Genomic DNA, 21471 nt, shown 5'->3' with positions numbered 1-21471 from the left:
AAATCCTGTATTTCCAAACGACTGAAATGTTTCATGTGATTGTCTTCATGAGTTTTGGTGTGAGCCCTGTGAAAAGATCCACAAATACATCACATTGAAATTGCTTCCCCACTCAAAAATTTTCCAGAAAAATTCAGCCACTCTGACAATCAAGCAAAATGTTTTCTTCAAATGAAAGTTTTATTTTTGAGCAAACCATTCTTTTTTGGCGGATGCTGTTGGAAAAGCATTCTCAACGTGACACAGTCATGAAGGTGATGATCTGCAAACTTTTGATTGTGCCACTGAAGAAGACTCAAAAATATTAAACATTGAAAATCAGGAATTTAGAAATAAAATTGTCGACATTTAAAAATAAATGATCTGCAAACTTGTGTTGGTGACATTGAAAAAGATTCAAAAATATCAAATATTGAAAATAAGGAATTCAAAAAATGAAATTGTCGACAATTAAAAATAAAAAACTCTTGCCATCAGGGAATCGAACCCTGGTCTCCTGCATGACAAGCAGGGATACTCACCACTATAATTACAAGAACAACACAACAGCGAGCTTTCTATGTTTTCCTCAAAAGAATAGCATCTGGAAAAACTGAAAAATCTAATGAATTTTCAAGCGACTGAAATGTTCTCAAGTGATTATCTTTATTAGTTTTGGTGTTTGCCCAATGAGAAAATCCACAAATACATCACATTGAAATTGCTTCCCCACACAAATATTTTCTCGAAAAATTCAACCACTCTGACAATCAAGCAAAAGGTCCTCTTCAAATGAAACTTGTATTTTTGAGCAAACCATGCTTTTTGGCATATTCTGTTGGAAAATAGTTCTCAAAGTGATTCAGGAATGAAGAAGGTGATGACCTGCAAACTTTTGTTTGTGGCGTTGAAAAAGACTCAAAAAGATCAAATATTGAAAATCAGGAATTCAAAAATGAAATTGTCGCCAATTAAAAAGAAAAAACTCTCCCAATCACGGAATTAAACCCTGGTCTTCTGCATCACAAGCAGGGATACAAACTCCTATCTGAACAAGGACAACACAACAGCGAGCTTTCTATGTTTTCCTCAAAAGAATAGCATCTGGAAAAACTGAAAAATCCGATATTTCCAAGTGACACAAAAGTTTTCAAGTGATTGTCTTCATTAGTTTTGGTGTTTGCCCTCTGATAAAATCCAAAAACACATTACATTGAAATTGCTTCCACACACAAAAAATTTTCGAGAAAAATTCAGACACTCTGACAATCAAGCAAAATGTTTTCTTCAAATGAAACTTTTATTTGTGAGAAAACCATTCTCTTTGGCGGATACTGTTGGAAAAGCATTCTCAAGGTGATACAGTAATGAAGGTGATGATCTGCAAACTTTTGATTGTGCCACTGAAGAAGACTCAAAAATATTAAACATTGAAAATAAGGAATTCAAAAAATGAAATTGTCAACAATTAAAAATAAAAAACGCTCCCTGTCAGGGAATCGAACCCTGGTCTCCTGCGTGACAAGCAGGGATACTCACCACTATACTAACGAGGATAACACATTAGCTTGTTTTCTATGTTTTCCTCAAAAGAATTCCATCTGTAAAAACTGAAAAATCCTTCATTTCCGAGCGATTCAAAAGTTTTCAAGTGATTGTCTTCATTAGTTTTGGTGTTTGTCCTGTGATAAAATCCAAAAATACATCACATTGAAATTGCTTCCCCACACAAAAATTTTCTCGAAAAATGCAGCCACTCTGACAATCAAGCAAAATGTTTTCTTCAAATGAAAGTTTTATTTTTGAGCAAACTATTCTTTTTGGTGGATACTGTTGGAAAAGCGTTCTCAAGGTGATTCAGTCATGAAGGTGATTATCTGCAAACTTTTGATTGTGCCTCTGAAGAAGACTCAAAAATATAAAACATTGAAAATCAGGAATTTTGAAATAAAATTGTCGGCATTTAAAAAAAAATAATCTGCAAACTTGTGTTGGTGCCACTGAAGAAGATTCAAAAACATCAAATTTTGAAAATAAAGAACTCAAAAAATGAAATTTTCGTCAATTAAAAATAACAAACTCTCCCCGTCAGGGAATCGAACCCTGGTCTCCTGCGTGACAAGCAGGGATACTCACCACTATACTAACGAGGACAACACATCAGCTCATTTTCTATTTTTTCCTCAAAAGAATACCATCTGTAAAAACTGAAAAATCCTATATTTCCAAGCGACTCAAAAGTTTTCCAATGATTGTCTTCATGAGTTGTGGTGTTTGCCCTGTGATAAAATCCACAAATACATCATATTGAAATTGCTTCCCCACACAAAAATTCTCTCGAAAAATTCATCCACTCTGACAATCATTGAAAATGTTCTCTTCAAATGAAACTTTTATTTATGAGCAAACCATTCATTTTGGGGGATACTGTTGGAAAAGCGTTCTCAAAGTGATTCAGTAATGAAGGTGATGATCTGCAAACTTTTGATTGTGCCACTGAAGAAGACTCAAAAATATTAAACATTGAAAATCAGGAATTTAGAATTAAATTGTCGACATTTAAAAATAAACGATGTGCAAACTTGTGTTGGTGCCATTGAAGAAGATTCAAAAATATCAAATCTTGAAAATCAGGAATTCAAAAAATGAAATTGTCGACAATTAAAAATAAAAAAACTCCTCCCATCAGGGAATCAAAACCTGGTCTCCTGCATGACAAGCAGGGATACTCACCACCATAATTACGAGAACAACACAGCAGCGAGTTTTCGATGTTTTCCTCAAAAGAATACCATCTGTAAAAACTGAAAAATCCTGTATTTCCAAACGACTGAAATGTTTTCAAGTGATGGTCTTCATTCGTTGTGGTGTTTGCCCTGTGAAAAAATCCACAAATACATCACATTGAAATTGCTTCCGCACACAAAAATTTTCTCGAAAAATTCAACCACTCTGACAATCAAGCAAAATGTTTTCTTCAAATGAAACTTTTATTTTTGAGCAAACCATTCTTTTTAGCGGACACTGTTGTAAAACGATCTCAAAGTGATTCAGTCATGAAGAAGGTGATGATCTGCAAACTTGTGTGGGTGCTGTTGAAGAAGATTCAAAAATATCAATGATTAAAAATAAGGAATTCAAAAAATGAAATTGTCAGCAATTAAAAATAAAAAAAACGCTTCTTATCAGGGAATCGAATCCTGGTCTCCTGCGTGACAAGCAGGGATACTCACCACTATAGTAAAGAGGACAACACATTAGCTTCTTTTCTATGTTTTCCTCAAAAGAATTCCATCTGTAAAAACTGAAAAATCCTTCATTTCCGAGCGATTCAAAAGTTTTCAAGTGATTGTCTTCATTAGTTTTGGTGTTTGTCCTGTGATAAAATCCAAAAATACATCACATTGAAATTGCTTCCCCACACAAAAATTTTCTCGAAAAATGCAGCCACTCTGACAATCAAGCAAAATGTTTTCTTCAAATGAAAGTTTTATTTTTGAGCAAACCATTCTCTTTGGCGGATACTGTTGGAAAAACGTTCTCAAAGTGATTCAGTAATGAAGAAGGTGATGATCTGTAAACTTGTGTTGGTGCCATTGAAGAAGATTCAAAAATAGCAAATATGAAAAATAAGGAATTAAAAAAATGAAATTGTCAGCAATTAAAAATAAAAAAACTCTCCCCATCAGGGAATCAAACACTGGTCTCCTGCATGATGAGCAGGGATACTCACCCCCATTCCAACGAGGACAACACATTAGTTCATTTTCTATTTTTTCCTCAAAAGAATACCATCTGTAAAAACTGAAAAATCCTTCATTTCCGAGCGATTCAAAAGTTTTCAAGTGATTGTCTTCATTAGTTTTGGTGTTTGTCCTGTGACAAAATCCAAAAATACATCACATTGAAATTGCTTCCCCACACAAAAATTTTCTCGAAAAATGCAGCCACTCTGCCAATCATGCAAAATGTTTTCTTCAAATGAAAGTTTTATTTTTGAGCAAACCATTCTTTTTTGGCAGATACTGTTGGAAAAGCATTCTCAAGGTGATACAGTAATGAAGGTGATGATCTGCAAACTTTTGATTGTGCCACTGAAGAAGACTCAAAAATATTAAACATTAAAAACAAGGAATTTAAAAAATGATATTGTCAGCAATTAAAAATAACAAACACTCCCCGTCAGGGAATCGAACCCTGGTCTCCTGCGTGACAAGCAGGGATACTCACCACTATACTAACGAGGACAACACATCAGCTCATTTTCTATTTTTTCCTCAAAAGAATACCATCTGTAAAAACTGAAAAATCCTTCATTTCCGAGCGATTCAAAAGTTTTCAAGTGATTGTCTTCATTAGTTTTGGTGTTTGTCCTGTGATAAAATCCAAAAATACATCACATTGAAATTGCTTCCCCACACAAAAATTTTCTCGAAAAATGCAGCCACTCTGACAATCAAGCAAAATGTTTTCTTCAAATGAAAGTTTTATTTTTGAGCAAACCATTCATTTTGGGGGATACTGTTGGAAAAGCATTCTCAAGGTGATACAGTAATGAAGGTGATGATCTGCAAACTTTTGATTGTGCCACTGAAGAAGACTCAAAAATATTAAACATTGAAAATCAGAATTTAGAAATAAAATTGTCGGCATTTAAAAATAAATGACCTGCAAACTTTTGTTTGTGGCGTTGAAAAAGACTCAAAAAGATCAAATATTGAAAATCAGGAATTCAAAAATGAAATTGTCGCCAATTAAAAATAAAAGTCCACCCACTCAGGGAATCAAACTCTGGTCTCCTGCATGACAAGCACATGACAAGCAAGGATACTCACCACTATACCAACGAGGACAACAGATCTGCAAGTTTTCTATGTTTTCCTCAAAAGAATACTGTCTGTAAAAACTGAAAAATCCTAAATTTCCAAGTGACACAAAAGTTTACAAGTGATGGTCTTCATTCGTTGTGGTGTTTGTCCTGTGATAAAATCCACAAATACTTCATATTGAAATTGCTTCCCCACACAAAAATTCTCTCGAAAAATTCATCCACTCTGACAATCAAGGAAAATGTTCTCTTCAAATGAAACTTTTATTTATGAGCAAACCATTCATTTTGGGGGATACTGTTGGAAAAGCGTTCTCAAGGTGATTCAGTCATGAAGGTGATTATCTGCAAACCTTTGATTGTGCCTCTGAAGAAGACTCAAAAATATTAATCATTGAAAATCAGGAATTTAGAAATAAAATTGTTGGCATTTAAAAATAAATGATCTGCAAACTTGTGTTGGTGCCATTTAAGAAGATTCAAAAATATCAAATATTGAAAATAAGGAATTCAAAAAATGAAATTGTCGACAATTAAAAATAAAAAACTCCTCCCATCAGGGAATCAAAACCTGGTCTCCTGCATGACAAGCAGGGATACTCACCACGATAATTACGAGAACAACACAGCAGCGAGTTTTCGATGTTTTCCTCAAAAGAATACCATCTGTAAAAACTGAAAAATCCTGTATTTCCAAACGACTGAAATGTTTTCAAGTGATGGTCTTCATTCGTTGTGGTGTTTGCCCTGTGATAAAATCCACAAATACATCACATTGAAATTGCTTCCGCACACAAAAATTTTCTCGAAAAATTCACCCACTCTGACAATCAAGCAAAATGTTTTCTTCAAATGAAACTTTTATTTTTGAGCAAATCATTCTTTTTCACTGATACTGTTGTAAAACGATCTCAAAGTGATTCAGTCATTGAGAAGGTGATGATCTGCAAACTTGTGTTGGTGCCGTTAAAGAAGATTAAAAAAGATCAAATATTGAAAATAAGGAATTCAAAAAATGAAATTGTCAGCAATTTAAAATAAAAAACTCTCCCAATCAAGGAATCAAACGCTGGTCTTCTGCATCACAGGCACGGATACTCACCACAATACGAACGAGGACAACACATCAGCTAGTTTTCTATGTTTTCCTCGAAAGAATTCCATCTGTAAAAACAGAAAAATCCTTCATATCCGATTGATTCAAAAGTTTTCAAGTGATTGTATCCATTACTTTTGGTGTTTGTCCTGTGAAAAAATCCAAAAATACATCACATTGAAATTGCTTCCCCACACAAAAATTTTCATGAAAAATACAGCCACTCTGACAATCAAGCAAAATGTTTTCTTCAAATGAAACTATTATTTTTGAGCAAACCATTCTTTTTGGAGGATATTGTTGGAAAAACGTTCTCAAAGGGATTCAGGAATGAAGGTGATGATCTGCAAACTTGTGTTGGTACCGCTGAAGAAGATTAAAAAAGATCAAATATTGAAAATAAGGAATTCAAAAAATGAAATTGTCGACAATTGAAAATAAAAAAAACTCTCCCTATCAGGGAATCAAACCCTGGTCTCCTGCATGATGAGCAGGGATACTCACCACGATAATTACGAGAACAACACAGCAGCGAGTTTTCGATGTTTTCCTCCAAAGAATACCATCTGTAAAAACTGAAAAATCCTTGATTTCCAAACGAATGAAATGTTTTCAAGTGATTGTCATGAGTTGTTGTGATTTCCCTGTGATAAAATCCACAAATACATCACTTTGAAATTGCTTCCCCACACAAAAATTTTCCAGAAAAAATTCAGCCACTCTGGCAATCAAGCAAAATGTTTTCTTCAAATGAAACTTTTATTTGTGAGAAAACCATTCTTTTTGGCGGATACTGTTGGAAAAGCGTTCTCAAGGTGATTCAGTCATGAAGGTGATTATCTGCAAACCTTTGATTGTGCCTCTGAAGAAGACTCAAAAATATAAAACATTGAAAATCAGGAATTTTGAAATAAAATTGTCGGCATTTAAAAAAAAATAATCTGCAAACTTGTGTTGGTGCCACTGAAGAAGATTCAAAAACATCAAATTTTGAAAATAAAGAACTCAAAAAATGAAATATTCGTCAATTAAAAATAACAAACTCTCCCCATCAGGGAATCGAACCCTGGTCTCCTGAGTGACAAGCGGGGATACTCACCACTATAATTATGAGAACAACACAGCAGCGAGTTTTCGATGTTTTCTTCAAAAGAATACCATCTGTAAAAACTGAAAAATCCTGTATTTCCAAACGACTGAAATGTTTTCAAGTGATAGTCTTCATTCGGTGTGGTGTTTGCCCTGTGATAAAATCCAAAAATACATCACATTGAAATTGCTTCCCCACACAAAAATTTTCTCGAAAAATGCATCCACTCTGCCAATCAAGCAAAATGTTTTCTTCAAATGAAAGTTTTATTTTTGAGCAAACCATTCTCTTTGGCGGATACTGTTGGAAAAACGTTCTCAAAGTGATTCAGTAATGAAGAAGGTGATGATCTGTAAACTTGTGTTGGTGCCGTTGAAGAAGATTCAAAAATAGCAAATATGAAAAATAAGTAATTAAAAAAATGAAATTGTCAGCAATTAAAAATAAAAAACTCTCCCAATCAGGGAATCAAACGCTGGTCTCCTGCATGATGAGCAGGGATACTCACCACTATACCAACGAGGACAACACATTAGTTCATTTTCTATTTTTTCCTCAAAAGAATACCATCTGTAAAAACTGAAAAATCCTTCATTTCCGAGCGATTCAAAAGTTTTCAAGTGATTGTCTTCATTAGTTTTGGTGTTTGTCCTGTGATAAAATCCAAAAATACATCACATTGAAATTGCTTCCCCACACAAAAATTTTCTCGAAAAATGCATCCACTCTGCCAATCAAGCAAAATGTTTTCTTCAAATGAAAGTTTTATTTTTGAGCAAACCATTCTTTTTTGGCAGATACTGTTGGAAAAGCATTCTAAAGGTGATACAGTAATGAAGGTGATGATCTGCATACTTTTGATTGTGCCACTGAAGAAGACTCAAAAATATTAAACATTGAAAATAAGGAATTCAAAAAATGAAATTGTCAACAATTTAAAATAACAAACGCTCCCCATCAGGGAATCGAAGCCTGGTCTCCTGCGTGACAAGCAGGGATACTCACCACTATACTAACGAGGACAACATGTTAGCTTGTTTTCTATGTTTTCCTCAAAAGAATTCCATCTGTAAAAACTGAAAAATCCTTCATTTCCGAGCGATTCAAAAGTTTTCAAGTGATTGTCTTCATTAGTTTTGGTGTTTGTCCTGTGATAAAATCCAAAAATACATCACATTGAAATTGCTTCCCCACACAAAAATTTTCTCGAAAAATGCAGCCACTCTGACAATCAAGCAAAATGTTTTCTTCAAATGAAAGTTTTATTTTTGAGCAAACCATTCTCTTTGGCGGATACTGTTGGAAAAACGTTCTCAAAGTGATTCAGTAATGAAGAAGGTGATGATCTGTAAACTTGTGTTGGTGCCGTTGAAGAAGATTAAAAAATATCAGTTATTAAAAATAAGGAATTCAAAAAATGATATTGTCAGCAATTAAAACGAAAAAAACGCTCCCCATCAGGGAATCGAACCCTGGTCTCCTGCGTGACAAGCAGGGATACTCACCACTATACTAACGAGGACAACACATCAGCTCATTTTCTATTTTTTCCTCAAAAGAATACCATCTGTAAAAACTGAAAAATCCTATATTTCCAAGCGACTCAAAAGTTTTCCAATGATTGTCTTCATGAGTTGTGGTGTTTGCCCTGTGATAAAATCCACAAATACATCATATTGAAATTGCTTCCCCACACAAAAATTCTCTCGAAAAATTCATCCACTCTGACAATCAAGGAAAATGTTCTCTTCAAATGAAACTTTTAGTAATGAGCAAACCATTCATTTTGGGGGATACTCTCGGAAAAGCGATCTCAAAGTGATTCAGTAATGAAGGTGATGATTTGCAAACTTTTGATTGTGCCACTGAAGAAGACTCAAAAATATAAAACATTGAAAATCAGGAATTTAGAAATAAAATTGTCGGCATTTAAAAAAATAATCTGCGAACTTGTGTTGGTGCCATTGAAAAAGATTCAAAAATATCAAATATTGAAAATAAGGAATTCAAAAAATGAAATTGTCGACAATTAAAAATAAAAAACTCCTCCCATCAGGGAATCAAAACCTGGTCTCCTGCATGACAACAGGGATACTCACCACCATAATTACGAGAACAACACAGCAGCGAGTTTTCGATGTTTTCCTCAAAAGAATACCATCTGTAAAAACTGAAAAATCCTGTATTTCCAAACGACTGAAATGTTTACAAGTGATGGTCTTCATTCGTTGTGGTGTTTGTCCTGTGATAAAATCCACAAATACTTCATATTGAAATTGCTTCCCCACACAAAAATTCTCTCGAAAAATTCATCCACTCTGACAATCAAGGAAAATGTTCTCTTCAAATGAAACTTTTATTTATGAGCAAATCATTCTTTATGGCAGATGCTGTTGGAAAACGTTCTCAAAGTGATCCAGTTATGAAGGTGATGATCTGCAAACTTGTGTTGGTGCCGCTGAAAATGATTCAAAAAGATCAAATTTTGAAAATAAAGAACTCAAAAAATGAAATTTTCGTCAATTAAAAATAACAAACTCTCCCCGTCAGGGAATCGAACCCTGGTCTCCTGCGTGACAAGCAGGGATACTCACCACTATACTAACGAGGACAATACATCAGCTCCTTTTCTATTTTTTCCTCAAAAGAATACCATCTGTAAAAACTGAAACATCCTATATTTCCAAGCGACTCAAAAGTTTTCCAATGATTGTCTTCATTAGTTTTGGTGTTTGTCCTGTGATAAAATCCAAAAATACATCACATTGAAATTGCTTCCCCACACAAAAATTTTCTCGAAAAATTCATCCACTCTGACAATCAAGGAAAATGTTCTCTTCAAATGAAACTTTTATTTATGAGCAAACCATTCATTTTGGGGGATACTGTTGGAGAAGCGTTCTCAAAGTGATTCAGTAATGAAGGTGATGATCTGCAAACTTTTGATTGTGCCACTGAAGAAGACTCAAAAATATTAAACATTGAAAATCAGGAATTTAGAAATAAAATTGTTGGCATTTAAAAATAAATGATCTGCAAACTTGTGTTGGTGCCATTTAAGAAGATTCAAAAATATCAAATATTGAAAATAAGGAATTCAAAAAATGAAATTGTCGACAATTAAAAATAAAAAAACTCTCCCTATCAGGGAATCAAACCCTGGTCTCCTGCATGATGAGCAGGGATACTCACCACGATAATTACGAGAACAACACAGCAGCGAGTTTTCGATGTTTTCCTCCAAAGAATACCATCTGTAAAAACTGAAAAATCCTTGATTTCCAAACGAATGAAATGTTTTCAAGTGATTGTCATGAGTTGTTGTGATTTCCCTGTGATAAAATCCACAAATACATCACTTTGAAATTGCTTCCCCACACAAAAATTTTCCAGAAAAAATTCAGCCACTCTGGCAATCAAGCAAAATGTTTTCTTCAAATGAAACTTTTATTTGTGAGAAAACCATTCTCTTTGGCGGATACTGTTGGAAAAACGTTCTCAAAGTGATTCAGTAATGAAGAAGGTGATGATCTGTAAACTTGTGTTGGTGCCATTGAAGAAGATTCAAACATAGCAAATATGAAAAATAAGGAATTAAAAAAATGAAATTGTCAGCAATTAAAAATAAAAAACTCTCCCCATCAGGGAATCAAACCCTGGTCTCCTGCATGATGAGCAGGGATACTCACCACTATACAAACAAGGACAAAACAGCTCATTTTCTATTTTTTCCTCAAAAGAATACCATCTGTAAAAACTGAAAAATCCTTCATTTCTGAGCGATTCAAAAGTTTTCAAGTGATTGTCTTCATTAGTTTTGGTGTTTGTCCTGTGATAAAATCCAAAAATACATCACATTGAAATTGCTTCCCCACACAAAAATTTTCCAGAAAAAATTCAGCCACTCTGGCAATCAAGCAAAATGTTTTCTTCAAATGAAAGTTTTATTTTTGAGCAAACCATTCTTTTTTGGCGGATACTGTTGGAAAAGCATTCTCAACATGACACAGTAATGAAGGTGATGATCTGCAATCTTTTGATTGTGCCACTGAAGAAGACTCAAAAATATTAAACATTGAAAATCAGGAATTCAAAAAATGAAATTGTCGACAATTAAAAATAAAAAAACTCCTCCCATCAGGGAATCAAAACCTGGTCTCCTGCGTGACAAGCAGGGATACTCACCACTATACTAACGAGGACAACATGTTAGCTTGTTTTCTATGTTTTCCTCAAAAGAATTCCATCTGTAAAAACTGAAAAATCCTTCATTTCCGAGCGATTCAAAAGTTTTCAAGTGATTGTCTTCATTAGTTTTGGTGTTTGTCCTGTGATAAAATCCAAAAATACATCACATTGAAATTGCTTCCCCACACAAAAATTTTCTCGAAAAATGCAGCCACTCTGACAATCAAGCAAAATGTTTTCTTCAAATGAAAGTTTTATTTTTGAGGGAAACCATTCTCTTTGGCGGATACTGTTGGAAAAGCGTTCTCAAGGTGATTCAGTCATGAAGGTGATTATCTGCAAACTTGTGTTGGTGCCACTGAAGAAGATTCAAAAACATCAAATTTTGAAAATAAAGAACTCAAAAAATGAAATTTTCGTCAATTAAAAATAACAAACTCTCCCCGTCAGGGAATCGAACCCTGGTCTCCTGCGTGACAAGCGGGGATACTCACCACTATACTAACGAGGACAACACATCAGCTCATTTTCTATTTTTTCCTCAAAAGAATACCATCTGTAAAAACTGAAAAATCCTATATTTCCAAGCGACTCAAAAGTTTTCCAATGATTGTCTTCATGAGTTGTGGTGTTTGCCCTGTGATGAAATCCACAAATACATCATATTGAAATTGCTTCCCCACACAAAAATTCTCTCGAAAAATTCATCCACTCTGAAAATCAAGGACAATGTTCTCTTCAAATTAAACTTTTAGTAATGAGCAAACCATTCATTTTGGGGGATACTCTCGGAAAAGCGATCTCAAAGTGATTCAGTAATGAAGGTGATGATTTGCAAACTTTTGATTGTGCCACTGAAGAAGACTCAAAAATATAAAACATTGAAAATCAGGAATTTAGAAATAAAATTGTCGGCATTTAAAAAAATAATCTGCGAACTTGTGTTGGTGCCACTGAAGAAGATTCAAAAATATCAAATATTGAAAATAAGGAATTCAAAAAATGAAATTGTCGACAATTAAAAATAAAAAACTCCTCCCATCAGGGAATCAAAACCTGGTCTCCTGCATGACAAGCAGGGATACTCACCACCATAATTACGAGAACAACACAGCAGCGAGTTTTCGATGTTTTCCTCAAAAGAATACCATCTGTAAAAACTGAAAAATCCTGTATTTCCAAACGACTGAAATGTTTTCAAGTGATGGTCTTCATTCGTTGTGGTGTTTGCCCTGTGAAAAAATCCACAAATACATCACATTGAAATTGCTTCCGCACACAAAAATTTTCTCGAAAAATTCAACCACTCTGACAATCAAGCAAAATGTTTTCTTCAAATGAAACTTTTATTTTTGAGCAAACCATTCTTTTTGGCGGACACTGTTGTAAAACGATCTCAAAGTGATTCAGTCATGAAGAAGGTGATGATCTGCAAACTTGTTTTGGTGCCGTTGAAGAAGATTCAAAAATATCTACGATTAAAAATAAGGAATTTAAAAAATGATATTGTCAGCAATTAAAAATAAAAAACCACTTCCTCTCAGGGAATCGAACCCTGGTCTCCTGCATGACACGCAGGGATACTCACCACTATACTAACGAGGATAACACATTAGCTTGTTTTCTATGTTTTCCTCAAAAGAATTCCATCTGTAAAAACTGAAAAATCCTTCATTTCCGAGCGATTCAAAAGTTTTCAAGTGATTGTCTTCATTAGTTTTGGTGTTTGTCCTGTGATAAAATCCAAAAATACATCACATTGAAATTGCTTCCCCACACAAAAATTTTCTCGAAAAATGCAGCCACTCTGCCAATCAAGCAAAATGTTTTCTTAAAATGAAAGTTTTATTTTTGAGCAAACCATTCTTTTTTGGTGGATACTGTTGGAAAAGCATTCTCAACGTGACACAGTCATGAAGGTGATGATCTGCAAACTTTTGATTGTGCCACTGAAGAAGACTCAAAAATATTAAACATTGAAAATCAGGAATTTAGAAATAAAATTGTCGACATTTAAAAATAAATGATCTGCAAACTTGTGTTGGTGACATTGAAAAAGATTCAAAAATATCAAATATTGAAAATAAGGAATTCAAAAAATGAAATTGTCGACAATTAAAAATAAAAAACTCCCCCCCATCAGGGAATCAAAACCTGGTCTCCTGCATGACAAGCAGGGATACTCACCACGATAATTACGAGAACAACACAGCAGCGAGTTTTCGATGTTTTCCTCAAAAGAATACCATCTGTAAAAACTGAAAAATCCTGTATTTCCAAACGAATTGAATGTTTTCAAGTGATTGTCATGAGTTGTTGTGATTTCCCTGTGATAAAATCCACAAATACATCACTTTGAAATTGCTTCCCCACACAAAAATTTTCCAGAAAAAAATTCAGCCACTCTGGCAATCAAGCAAAATGTTTTCTTCAAATGAAACTTTTATTTGTGAGAAAACCATTCTCTTTGGCGGATACTGTTGGAAAAACGTTCTCAAAGTGATTCAGTAATGAAGAAGGTGATGATCTGTAAACTTGTGTTGGTGCCATTGAAGAAGATTCAAACATAGCAAATATGAAAAATAAGGAATTAAAAAAATGAAATTGTCAGCAATTAAAAATAAAAAACTCTCCCCATCAGGGAATCAAACCCTGGTCTCCTGCATGATGAGCAGGGATACTCACCACTATACCAACAAGGACAACACATTAGTTCATTTTCTATTTTTTCCTCAAAAGAATACCATCTGTAAAAACTGAAAAATCCTTCATTTCCGAGCGATTCAAAAGTTTTCAAGTGATTGTCTTCATTAGTTTTGGTGTTTGTCCTGTGATAAAATCCAAAAATACATCACATTGAAATTGCTTCCCCACACAAAAATTTTCTCGAAAAATGCAGCCACTCTGCCAATCAAGCAAAATGTTTTCTTCAAATGAAAGTTTTATTTTTGAGCAAACTATTCTTTTTGGTGGATACTGTTGGAAAAGCATTCTAAAGGTGATACAGTAATGAAGGTGATGATCTGCAAACTTTTGATTGTGCCACTGAAGAAGACTCAAAAATTTTTAAACATTGAAAATAAGGAATTCAAAAAATGATATTGTCAGCAATTAAAACGAAAAAAACGCTCCCCATCAGGGAATCGAACGCTGGTCTCCTGCGTGACAAGCAGGGATACTCACCACTATACTAACGAGGACAACAAATTAGCTTGTTTTCTATGTTTTCCTCAAAAGAATTCCATCTGTAAAAACTGAAAAATCGTTCATTTCCGAGCGATTCAAAAGTTTTCAAGTGATTGTCTTCATTAGTTTTGGTGTTTGTCCTGTGATAAAATCCAAAAATACATCACATTGAAATTGCTTCCCCACACAAAAATTTTCTCGAAAAATGCAGCCACTCTGACAATCAAGCAAAATGTTTTCTTCAAATGAAAGTTTTATTTTTGAGCAAACCATTCTCTTTGGCGGATACTGTTGGAAAAACGTTCTCAAAGTGATTCAGTAATGAAGAAGGTGATGATCTGTAAACTTGTATTGGTGCCGTTGAAGAAGATTCAAACATAGCAAATATGAAAAATAAGGAATTAAAAAAATGAAATTGTCAGCAATTAAAAATAAAAAACTCTCCCCATCAGGGAATCAAACCCTGGTCTCCTGCATGATGAGCAGGGATACTCACCACGAAACAAAAGAGGACAAAACATCAGTTCATTTTCTATTTTTTCCTCAAAAGAATACCATCTGTAAAAACTGAAAAATCCTGTATTTCCAAACGACTGAAATGTTTTCAAGTGATGGTCTTCATTCGTTGTGGTGTTTGCCCTGTGAAAAAATCCACAAATTCATCATATTGAAATTGCTTCCCCACACAAAAATTTTCTGGAAAAATTCAGCCACTCTGACAATCGAATAAAATTTCTCTTCAAATGAAACTTCTTGTGAGCAAACCATTCATTTTGGCAGATACTGTTGGAAAAGCATTCTAAAGGTGAAACAGTAATGAAGGTGATGATCTGCAAACTTTTGATTGTGCCACTGAAGAAGAATCAAAAATATTAATCATTGAAAATCAGGAATTTAGAAATAAAATTGTCGGCATTTAAAAATAAATGATCTGTAAACTTGTGTTGGTGCCATTGAAAAAGATTCAAAAATATCAAATATTGAAAATAAGGAATTCAAAAAATGAAATTGTCGACAATTAAAAATAAAAAACTCCTCCCATCAGGGAATCAAAACCTGGTCTCCTGCATGACAACAGGGATACTCACCACCATAATTACGAGAACAACACAGCAGCGAGTTTTCGATGTTTTCCTCAAAAGAATACCATCTGTAAAAACTGAAAAATCCTGTATTTCCAAACGACTGAAATGTTTACAAGTGATGGTCTTCATTCGTTGTGGTGTTTGTCCTGTGATAAAATCCACAAATACATCACTTTGAAATTGCTTCCCCACACAAAAATTGTCCAGAAAAAATTCAGCCACTCTGACAATCAAGCAAAATGTTCTCTTCAAAGGAATCATTTATTTATGAGCAAACCATATTTTTGGTGGACACTGTTGGAAAAAAGTTCTCAAAGTGATTCTGTCATGAAGAAGGTGATGATCTGCAAACTTGTGTTGGTGCCATTGAAGAAGATTCAAAAAGATCAAATGTTGAAAATAAGGAATTCAAAAAACGAAATTGTCAGCATTTTAAAATATAAGAACTCTTGCCATCAGGGAATCGAACCCTGGTCTCCTGCATGAGAAGCAGGATACTCACCACTATACTAACGAGGATAACACAACAGCTAAATTTCTATGTTTTCCTAAAAAGAATACCTTCTGTAAAAACTGAAAAATCCTTCATTTCCGAGCGATTCAAAAGTTTTCAAGTGATTGTCTTCATTAGTTTTGGTGTTTGTCCTGTGATAAAATCCACAAATACATCATATTGAAATTGCTTCCCCACACAAAAATTCTCTCGAAAAATTCATCCACTCTGACAATCAAGGAAAATGTTCTCTTCAAATGAAACTTTTATTTATGAGCAAACCATTCATTTTGGGGGATACTGTTGGAAAAGCGTTCTCAAGGTGATACAGTTATGAAGGTGATGATCTGCAAACTTTTGATTGTGCCACTGAAGAAGACTCAAAAATATTAAACATTGAAAATCAGGAATTTAGAAATAAAATTGTTGGCATTTAAAAATAAATGATCTGCAAACTTGTGTTGGTGCCATTTAAGAAGATTCAAAAATATCAAATATTGAAAATAAGGAATTCAAAAAATGAAATTGTCGACAATTAAAAATAAAAAACTCCCCCCCATCAGGGAATCAAAACCTGGTCTCCTGCATGACAAGCAGGGATACTCACCACGATAATTACGAGAACAACACAGCAGCGAGTTTTCGATGTTTTCCTCAAAAGAATACCATCTGTAAAAACTGAAAAATCCTTGATTTCCAAACGAATGAAATGTTTTCAAGTGATTGTCATGAGTTGTTGTGATTTCCCTGTGATAAAATCCACAAATACATCACTTTGAAATTGCTTCCCCACACAAAAATTTTCCAGAAAAAATTCAGCCACTCTGGCAATCAAGCAAAATGTTTTCTTCAAATGAAACTTTTATTTGTGAGAAAACCATTCTCTTTGGCGGATACTGTTGGAAAAGCATTCTCAAGGTGATACAGTAATGAAGAAGGTGATGATCTGTAAACTTGTGTTGGTGCCATTGAAGAAGATTCAAACATAGCAAATATGAAAAATAAGGAATTAAAAAAATGAAATTGTCAGCAATTAAAAATAAAAAACTCTCCCCATCAGGGAATCAAACCCTGGTCTCCTGCATGACAAGCAAGGATACTCACCACTATACTAACGACGACAACACATTACTTCCTTTTCTATGTTTTCCTCAAAAGAATTCCATCTGTAAAAAATGAAAAATCCTTCATTTCCGAGCGATTCAAAAGTTTTCAAGTGATTGTCTTCATTAGTTTTGGTGTTTGTCCTGTGATAAAATCCAAAAATACATCACATTGAAATTGCTTCCCCACACAAAAATTTTCTCGAAAAATGCAGCCACTCTGCCAATCAAGCAAAATGTTTTCTTAAAATGAAAGTTTTATTTTTGAGCAAACCATTCTTTTTTGGCGGATACTGTTGGAAAAGCATTCTCAACGTGACACAGTCATGAAGGTGATGATCTGCAAACTTTTGATTGTGCCACTGAAGAAGACTCAAAAATATTAAACATTGAAAATAAGGAATTCAAAAAATGAAATTGTCAACAATTAAAAATAAAAAACGCTCCCCGTCAGGGAAACGAACCCTGGTCTCCTGCGTGACAAGCAGGGATACTCACCACTATACTAATGAGGACAACACATTGGCTTGTTTTCTATGTTTTCCTCAAAAGAATTCCATCTGTAAAAACTGAAAAATCCTTCATTTCCGAGCGATTCAAAAGTTTTCAAGTGATTGTCTTCATTAGTTTTGGTGTTTGTCCTGTGATAAAATCCAAAAATACATCACATTGAAATTGCTTCCCCACACAAAAATTTTCTCGAAAAATGCAGCCACTCTGACAATCAAGGAAAATGTTTTCTTCAAATGAAAGTTTTATTTTTGAGCAAACCATTCTCTTTGGCGGATACTGTTGGAAAAACGTTCTCAAAGTGATTCAGTAATGAAGAAGGTGATGATCTGCAAACTTGTGTTGGTGCCACTGAAGATGATTCAAAAAGATCAAATATTGAAAATAAAGAATTCAAAAAATGAAATTGTCAGCAATTAAAAATAAAAAAACACTCCGTGTCAAGGAATCGAACCCTGGTCTCCTGCGTGACAAGCAGGGATACTCACCACTATACTAACGAGGACAACACATCAGCTCATTTTCTATTTTTTCCTCAAAAGAATACCATCTGTAAAAACTGAAAAATCCTATATTTCCAAGCGACTCAAAAGTTTTCCAATGATTGTCTTCATGAGTTGTGGTGTTTGCCCTGTGATAAAATCCACAAATACATCATATTGAAATTGCTTCCCCACACAAAAATTCTCTCGAAAAATTCATCCACTCTGACAATCAAGGAAAATGTTCTCTTCAAATGAAACTTTTATTTATGAGCAAACCATTCATTTTGGGGGATACTGTTGGAAAAGCGTTCTCAAAGTGATTCAGTAATGAAGGTGATGATCTGCAAACTTTTGATTGTGCCACTGAAGAAGACTCAAAAATATTAAACATTGAAAATCAGGAATTTAGAAATAAAATTGTTGGCATTTAAAAATAAATGATCTGCAAACTTGTGTTGGTGCCATTTAAGAAGATTCAAAAATATCAAATATTGAAAATAAAGAATTCAAAAAATGAAATTGTCGACAATTAAAAATAAAAAAACTCCCCCCATCAGGGAATCAAAACCTGGTCTCCTGCATGACAAGCAGGGATACTCACCACCATAATTGCGAGAACAACACAGCAGCGAGTTTTCGATGTTTTCCTCAAAAGAATACCATCTGTAAAAACTGAAAAATCCTGTATTTCCAAACGACTGAAATGTTTTCAAGTGATGGTCTTCATTCGTTGTGGTGTTTGCCCTGTGAAAAAATCCACAAATACATCACATTGAAATTGCTTCCGCACACAAAAATTTTCTCGAAAAATTCAACCACTCTGACAATCAAGCAAAATGTTTTCTTCAAATGAAACTTTTATTTTTGAGCAAACCATTCTTTTTAGCGGATACTGTTGTAAAACGATCTCAAAGTGATTCAGTCATGAAGAAGGTGATGATCTGCAAACTTGTGTGGGTGCTGTTGAAGAAGATTCAAAAATATCAATGATTAAAAATAAGGAATTCAAAAAATGAAATTGTCAGCAATTAAAAATAAAAAAACACTCCGTGTCAGGGAATCGAACCCTGGTCTCCTGCGTGACAAGCAGGGATACTCACCACTATACTAACGAGGACAACACATTAGCTTGTTTTCTATGTTTTCCTCAAAAGAATTCCATCTGTAAAAACTGAAAAATCCTTCATTTCCGAGCGATTCAAAAGTTTTCAAGTGATTGTCTTCATTAGTTTTGGTGTTTGTCCTGTGATAAAATCCAAAAATACATCACATTGAAATTGCTTCCCCACACAAAAATTTTCTCGAAAAATGCAGCCACTCTGACAATCAAGGAAAATGTTTTCTTCAAATGAAAGTTTTATTTTTGAGCAAACCATTCTCTTTGGCGGATACTGTTGGAAAAACGTTCTCAAAGTGATTCAGTAATGAAGAAGGTGATGATCTGTAAACTTGTGTTGGTGCCATTGAAGAAGATTCAAACATAGCAAATATGAAAAATAAGGAATTAAAAAAATGAAATTGTCAGCAATTAAAAATAAAAAACTCTCCCCATCAGGGAATCAAACCCTGGTCTCCTGCATGATGAGCAGGGATACTCACCACTATACAAACAAGGACAAAACAGCTCATTTTCTATTTTTTCCTCAAAAGAATACCATCTGTAAAAACTGAAAAATCCTTCATTTCTGAGCGATTCAAAAGTTTTCAAGTGATTGTCTTCATTAGTTTTGGTGTTTGTCCTGTGATAAAATCCAAAAATACATCACATTGAAATTGCTTCCCCACACAAAAATTTTCCAGAAAAAATTCAGCCACTCTGGCAATCAAGCAAAATGTTTTCTTCAAATGAAACTTTTATTTGTGAGAAAACCATTCTCTTTGGCGGATACTGTTGGAAAAGCATTCTCAAGGTGATACAGTAATGAAGGTGATGATCTGCAAACTTTTGATTGTGCCACTGAAGAAGACTCAAAAATATTAAACATTGAAAATAAGGAATTCAAAAAATGAAATTGTCAACAATTAAAAATAAAAAACGCTCCCCGTCAGGGAATCGAACCCTGGTCTCCTGCGTGACAAGCAGGGATACTCACCACTATACTAACGAGGACAACACATTAGCTTGTTTTCTATGTTTTCCTCAAAAGAATTCCATCTGTAAAAACTGAAAAATCCTTCATTTCCGAGCGATTCAAAAGTTTTCAAGTGATTGTCTTCATTAGTTTTGGTGTTTGTCCTGTGATAAAATCCAAAAATACATCACATTGAAATTGCTTCCCCAAAAAAATTTTCTCGAAAAATGCAGCCACTCTGACAATCAAGGAAAATGTTTTCTTCAAATGAAAGTTTTATTTTTGAGCAAACCATTCTCTTTGGCGGATACTGTTGGAAAAACGTTCTCAAAGTGATTCAGTAATGAAGAAGGTGATGATCTGTAAACTTGTGTTGGTGCCGTTGAAGAAGATTCAAACATAGCAAATATGAAAAATAAGGAATTAAAAAAATGAAATTGTCAGCAATTAAAAATAAAAAACTCTCCCCATCAGGGAATCAAACCCTGGTCTCCTGCATGATGAGCAGGGAGACTCACCACGAAACAAACGAGGACAAAACATCAGTTCATTTTCGATTTTTTCCTCAAAAGAATACCATCTGTAAAAACTGAAAAATCCTGTATTTCCAAACGACTGAAATGTTTTCAAGTGATGGTCTTCATTCGTTGTGGTGTTTGCCCTGTGAAAAAATCCACAAATACATCACATTGAAATTGCTTCCCTTCACAAAAAATTTCTCGTAAAATTCACCCACTCTGACCATCAAGCAAAATGTTTTCTTCAAATGAAACTTTTATTTTTGAGAAAACCATTCTTTTTTGCGGACACTGTTGGAAAAGCGTTCTCAAAATGATTCAGGAATGAAGAAGGTGATGATCTGCAAACTTGTGTTGGTGCAGTTGAAGAAGACTCAAAAATATCAAATATGAAAAATAAGGAATTAAAAAAATGAAATTGTCAGCAATTAAAAATAAAAACTTTCACCATCAGGGTATCAAATACTGCTCTCCTGCATGACAAGCATGGACACTCACCACTGCACGAACGAGGACAACACATCATCAAAATTTCTGTGTTTTCCTCGAAAGAATTCCTTCTGTAAAAACTGAAAAATCCTTCATTTCCGAGCGACTCAAAAGTTTTCAAGTGATTGTCTTCATGAGTTTTGGTGTGAGCCCTGTGAAAAGATCCACAAATACATCACATTGAAATTGCTTCCCCACTCAAAAATTTTCCAGAAAAATTCAGCCACTCTGACAATCAAGCAAAATGTTTTCTTCAAATGAAACTTTTATTTTTGAGAAAACCATTCTTTTTGGCGGATACTGTTGGAAAAGCGTTCTCAAAGTGATTCAGTAATGAAGGTGATGATCT

The 21471-nt window shown here is 34.2% G+C and overlaps 7 non-coding genes across 7 annotated transcripts; all 7 read right to left on the bottom strand.

Moving 5' to 3' along the window:
* Positions 1 to 1463: 1463 nt before the first annotated feature.
* TRNAD-GUC (transfer RNA aspartic acid (anticodon GUC)) lies at positions 1464 to 1535 on the bottom strand. The gene has a single exon. It is a non-coding gene; the product is annotated as a tRNA-Asp (tRNA).
* A 525-nt stretch (positions 1536 to 2060) lies between these two features.
* Positions 2061 to 2132, bottom strand: TRNAD-GUC (transfer RNA aspartic acid (anticodon GUC)). The gene has a single exon. It is a non-coding gene; the product is annotated as a tRNA-Asp (tRNA).
* Positions 2133 to 4154: 2022 nt separating this feature from the next.
* Positions 4155 to 4226, bottom strand: TRNAD-GUC (transfer RNA aspartic acid (anticodon GUC)). Its single transcript has one exon. It is a non-coding gene; the product is annotated as a tRNA-Asp (tRNA).
* Positions 4227 to 8443: 4217 nt separating this feature from the next.
* TRNAD-GUC (transfer RNA aspartic acid (anticodon GUC)) lies at positions 8444 to 8515 on the bottom strand. The gene has a single exon. It is a non-coding gene; the product is annotated as a tRNA-Asp (tRNA).
* Positions 8516 to 9532: 1017 nt separating this feature from the next.
* On the bottom strand, positions 9533 to 9604 carry TRNAD-GUC (transfer RNA aspartic acid (anticodon GUC)). Its single transcript has one exon. It is a non-coding gene; the product is annotated as a tRNA-Asp (tRNA).
* Positions 9605 to 11620: 2016 nt separating this feature from the next.
* On the bottom strand, positions 11621 to 11692 carry TRNAD-GUC (transfer RNA aspartic acid (anticodon GUC)). The gene has a single exon. It is a non-coding gene; the product is annotated as a tRNA-Asp (tRNA).
* Positions 11693 to 20081: 8389 nt separating this feature from the next.
* TRNAD-GUC (transfer RNA aspartic acid (anticodon GUC)) lies at positions 20082 to 20153 on the bottom strand. The gene has a single exon. It is a non-coding gene; the product is annotated as a tRNA-Asp (tRNA).
* Positions 20154 to 21471: the final 1318 nt, after the last annotated feature.

This window comes from Eptatretus burgeri, chromosome 3 (genome assembly GCF_056783735.1).
Source record: "Eptatretus burgeri isolate ZD-2024b chromosome 3, Ebu_testis_v1, whole genome shotgun sequence".
Classification (NCBI taxonomy): domain Eukaryota; kingdom Metazoa; phylum Chordata; class Myxini; order Myxiniformes; family Myxinidae; genus Eptatretus; species Eptatretus burgeri.
The sequence above is the reverse complement of the archived record's forward strand: the minus strand, read 5'-3'. Positions and strand labels throughout refer to the sequence as shown.